Here is a 6000-nt window from a genome sequence, read left to right on the forward strand (position 1 = left end):
GGGATAAAATACCCCGTAAGCATCAGGCTAACAGTTGCATCAATGGAGGCCATCCACCTTTTATATTGCACTTTTTGGAAGCAGTAGAGAAAAACATTAGAGATTCAGGGGGCCAGAAAGACAAATGTGTTTGAATTTGGCTGTGAGTACACTAAGAGGAGTTGCCCATTCAACAATGGACACTGCACTTCTTTCTGTGAGATACAAAATCAATACTCTAAGCAGGGACCAGAGCCCTGTTCTTCCCTGTTTAGCACCATTGCACCAGGTGACAATGTTGTGCTCCTAGTTCCTGCTTCTCAGATTAATCTCATATTGACAACGATACTGCCCAGCAGTGAAGTGTTCCTACACACTTGAACCTTTACTGTGGTGTTTGCTGCCATATGTCATCACATAACAGGAATGAGTGCGTGCTATGACCCAGTTATTGAGAGATGCCTCACCAGAATGTACTAACCAGCCTTACCTCCGTTAGGCTTGAAATTAGCACCTTCCTGTTGCAAATTCTTTTCTTGCATATTTCAAGTTCCTGATGTGGTGGTTTATCTTGTAGCAAGTTCCTTCTGAGGCCTTGACAGTGTTTGAGACAGGCAGTTGTGATCTTTATGCCTTTTACAGGCAGCAGATGTCTGAAAGAACATGATGGCCACAGCTGCATTTTGTACAGTGCTGATACTGTTGGTATTGGATATTATCTGTACATATCCACAGGGATAAGCCTTTTAGGAAAATTGGGCAGAAGAACATCAAACTTCTATCAAAGCTGAATTCAAACCAAGCACAGGTGTGAACTAAGCATTGAATTGTTTATTTCTATAAAGACTACATTACTATGTAGTTTACTCAAAAACGTGCACTTGCAGGGAAGTTTTATAGCTAAGCAATGAAGCATATGGAAATTTGTTGAGCAAAGTGATTTGAACTGCAGTTTTAGTTTGGAGTCCCTTGAACAGCTACATCCCATTTTAAGCACTCAAATATTTTTATTGGATCTATCCTGAAGTCTGATAAGCTGGAACTTAAAAGAGGAATATCTGTATTTCTTTTTGTAAATTCTGTCCTCCAAAGCTTTGGTAGGTGACTGCATCAACAAACTCCATCCTTCTGTGGAGATACCATCTTATTTATCACTTGGAGTTTGTAAAGTCACCTGCTCCATCAGAAGTGAAATGCATACTGTCTCTTCAAGCCATCACTCAGTGAAAATAATCTTTCTTTAATCTTTCTTCATTACTTTAATTCACTTAAATCTTTAAAGGCATGGAATCATTGAATAACTCACACTTTTCAATGGTTTTTGCCTTTTCTCCCCCATCTTTATAAATAAATACAAATAATTGTATGTAGTCCCAGACATTTTGCTTTGTGCCATTTGCATTTTTTTTCAGGAAGATAAGAACTGTTGTATTTGATGAGTGTATATTTGTGTGGTACACTCTTGATATAGCATAGTACCTCTGTGTATACACTGACATTGAATCATGGAATCATTAAGGTTGGAAAGACCTCCAATATTATTGAGTCCAACCTTAGACTGATCATGGCCTTTTCAGCCAGACCAGAGGACTAAGTGTCATGTCCAGTTATTTCTTGTATACCTCCTGGGATGGTGACTCCACCACCTGCCTGAGCAGCCTGGTCCAATGCCTGACCTCCCTTCCAGTGAAGAAATTCTTCCTGATATCCAAGTAGAAACTCCCCTGGCACAGCTTGAGGCTGTGTCCTCTCATACCATCACTTATTGCCCCGGAGAAGAGACATATCCCCACCTTGCTCCAACCTTCTTTCAGGTACTTGTGGAGAGCAACATGTTGCCTCTTCTGCTAATGGAGAGCCCCAAGTACATCATTAGAGAGGCAAAGTTTTATTTACCTTCAAGGGACTTTACCTGAGTAAGAACTGATCCCATTTGGGAGCTGTGTGAGCAATAGGAGCACTCAGACACTAACGGCACATTATATAACAGTAGGGAAGAGAGATTTTGGCTGACAACCCTCAGGCAGTCTCCCAATGTCTTACAAAACGTATCATCCTTTGTGAGATCACTTGCGCCCAAGCTTAGTGGCCTGGACTTTGGTTGCAGAAGAAACAGCCAAATGCAATGAAATCCATAATTATTTATCTGTTTTTTTACAGATGAGAGTTTGAGTCAGGATTGCTGTAATTTGAACCCCATATTAGGCAGATGATAATTATTCCAGATTGAGTGTTTCTCTTCTATTGAATATAAATACATACCTATATATATACACGCACACACTGCTTCTTAACCCCTAATGGTTACAGTCTTACTGTCATCAAAGTTGGCAGGAGTTTTGCTACTGACTAAGTGAGAATCAAGGCTAGCTTTTTTGCCTGGTAGCCAGTTGGTTTTTGGTTTTTTCACAGCTGCAGGAAATTCCTCCTTCTGAGCTTTGGCTATATTTTCAAATCAGTGATTGGTTTACAAGAGCTTTTTCCTTGCAAAAGCAGATTCCTTTCCTGAATTTTGTCTCTGTAATATGGTGACTGATAAAACAGTTCCCGTTTAAACGATGCCCAGTGTATCAAGTGAAATAGGCATCTTCAGTGCCAGCATCTGTCCTTGGTATGTTCCCTCTGAGCTGCCAACTTTCCAGTGGAACCTAAAAAGGCTCCAGTGTTTACTAATGGGTCAAAGAAACTGCAGAAATAAAGTGATGAAAAATACAATCTAAAAAGTTGAAGGCAAAGATTCTTGGTTCTGCTTGCCACCTCTATTAAATGGGAAGATTACTTTCTCTTGTTAAAGTAGCTGATCTGTTGGTTCCATGCAAAACAGCTATTTGTACTTAACCATACTTTTTTCCAAAACTATCCAAAATTCACAGCTCTTTAGCTTAACATACTTCCCATATGTCCACTCACCAACAGCTTTCTAGCTAACTGAAATGAAAGGAATGGAAACTCACAGTCCTAGACCTTCTTCTTTCCCTGCACATCTTGAGGGTAATACTGAAAGAGTGATGTAGCACTGGTACAGCAATGAAGCAAGGATTAGTTAAGCAAGTTGACCTAGTAGTGTCTCTGACAGGAATGAGAAAAGAATTCTCCTATGGGACAGTTGAAACTCATGCCAAAACCACAGATATAATGTTTTCCAATGGTGGGCTAGAAATCTCAATGTTTCCATTCCATTATGTTAGTTTTGCTATGAATGACATCCAGGAACACTCCCTCATAGTTACTTTTGCTTGAAAGTTACTGTCATGTGTAGTTATATAGATATAGAAATGGATAGATATAGATAATCTATATTTCTCTATCTGTATTATAGATAGAGAAAACCACATTTTTTCCTAGTCCACTCTGTATCTAGGCAGCTTTGTGCACGGCCTATGCTTCTATTTGTCATTTGTGAAGTGTGCAAAAAAAAAAATCAATTTAGCATCCTCTTACAGGGCTTGCTTCTGCCAGCCTTGCATGACGCTTTTTGGTCATGCTTGAATAAACTAAGAAATGAGAGGTGTTCTGCCCAGTTATAAAGTAATTTTAATAAAGTACCAGTGTTCTTGCCAAGACATGTAGATGTTGGCTACAGGTGGTTAGGCTGTGTTCACAAAGCATTAGTTAATCTATCTGGAAGCCACAGCTTGAAGGCTGTAGATTAAAAAAACAGGGTGTTTTGGGCCTCCCAAAATGCAAGTACAAGATAAGAAAATTCAAGCACAGGATGGTAACAGGACCATGACACAAACCACAGGCTGTCAACCACAGATGACTAAAGAAATGAAGCCTTAGAAGTTGAGTCAATAGATTTTGGGGTTTACCCGCAATATAGGTAAAACCTATAACCTGCAGTAAAGTGGGGTGTAACACTGAACTGTGAGCCAACAAGGAAGGAGCAAGTTGACAGACTGGTAGTGAACATGAAAAATGACCCCCCACAGACCTTGAGAGAGGAGGGGAAAATGCTCAACATCATTCTCCTGGCAAAGAGGAAGAAGAAATCATTAATATTACCACTGTAATCAAGGCAAAGAACTTAGGATGCTGACAGCTTACTACAACCAGCCCTTGCTTTTCCTAAAGCCTGATTTTATTGACTTTTGGAGCCTGTGGGAAGGGGAGCATGAGACCAGAGAAAGGCATAGGTAATATTAACTCTGTGCATAGTAGTTCTAACTGCGTCATTATTGAATTAGCCTCAATTATTAGCTGATCTGGACAACGAATCTTAGCATGATTGTAGCCAGACTAATAATACCATCTCTTTCATTTGCTAAGACTTTAATTCTTGGCTTTATGATTATGAAGTGTTTCATTAGTCCACTTAGATTCCATGGGATGTTTGGTCTGAACCATAAGGACACCCAGATAAAACTTGGCTGGAACAATTAGTTGAGAAGGCAGGCAGCAAAGCCTGTGACATGTGCTTCAACAGCCCAGCAAACCAGGAATAGGTTCAGAACATGCCCAGCACTCAGAATGATCTTACCAGCTCTATGCAAACACCTAACGATTGCTGTGTAATGTAAAAGTTCCCAATTTTGTGAGCCTGGGCTGAAAACTCTTCTTTAGTACACAGATCAGATGGCTGGAAAAGTTATTGGAATACCACTCTGAAATTGCTCTACAGATGGACTCTTCTGTTAAAGACAAGCTCACAGATGCAGTAAATATCCAATAATTCTGTATGAATCTGCTTTCAAAAGAATGCTGACATTTCTAGTAAAAGTGAAGTGTTAGGAGTTGATGTCTGGATACATGATTCTTTATCTCTTGAGATGCAAAGTGTTAATAAAAATTCACACGAGAGTCAATAAATGCTTACTAATTAGGAGAGGAGATTGCTGCAATCTTCTTGCACTGGACTCCTGGTAAGCACCTGCTTTAATGCTTTACACACACACTAATAAGAACCAGTGAGCACTATTTTGTAACACCTACGAACTTCAGGCAGATCCCAGGGGATTCACACGTGAATATTAATGAAGGAGGGGAAAAATAACAAGGTGTCCTGTTTCCAGTTTGTTTAAGCACTGGCCTCTGGCAGCTACAGCCCTGGTATGCAGAGAAGAGACTGACCTTACTTGCCTCTTTTCCAATCACTTCTGCAAATAATCGTTTTACCCAAGACATGCAAAGTGAGCTTTGTGGTGTGCTCATTTCAAAATTCAAGCAGGCTGTACCCCTGGTGGAACAGATACCTTTACATTTCAGGAAAGTTTGCATAGTTTGTTTTGTGCCAAGTTGTTTGCAGAGGAACCATTTTCTCTTCTTCTTCCAACACATGCAGCTTTCAGAAGGCATTTTATATGGAAAATGCTATAGGCAGGGGATGGGTGGATGTGGGGGTGGGGGTTAGACTGGAGCTTGCATAAAGAGTTCTGTCTTTCTGAGCAGCAGTCATAGTCCACACCTAATTTGCAAACCAACTTTATTAAGGCAGCTTTGTTTAAAAGAATGTTGGAACAAAACATTATGGGTTTTTTTTTAATTATAGAGCCATAACAGTTCTAGCAGACAGAGTACAGATCAGGCATGAAAATTTATGCATGATACAAGCAATTGTGACCATTTGCTTAGTGTCCATTTTGCTTCTTGAAAAGCTTTTTAGTCTTCAAATAAGTACAAAAAGGCTTTTGCCTTCCCTTTTGACCGAGTGAACACCCTTTATAATAGGCAAACTATCAGTAATTGTTTGATTGTTTTTAATGCATTTAAGGGAACCAGCGTGACGCTTGTTGCAGGAACCACCTCTTTCTGCACAGTTTGAGCAACACAATTCTGAGGTTGTTCATGCTGCATGTGAAGGTTCAGTGAGACTCACTGTTTTGCATTTTGTATGGCAGAAGGCTGCAGTTTAGCTGGTTTTGTTTGTTTGTTTGTTTGTTTGTTTGTTTTTGGTTTTGGTTTTGGTGTGCAGTCTCCTAGATCATTTCCATTGCAGATGCAAATTCCCATTCATTGGGAATTTAGGCCAGTGGACATAAGCTTCCTTGCCACTTCTGCATGACACTGTAGCAATCCAGAGAC

Source organism: Motacilla alba, chromosome 2, assembly GCF_015832195.1.
Source record: "Motacilla alba alba isolate MOTALB_02 chromosome 2, Motacilla_alba_V1.0_pri, whole genome shotgun sequence".
NCBI lineage: Eukaryota > Metazoa > Chordata > Aves > Passeriformes > Motacillidae > Motacilla > Motacilla alba.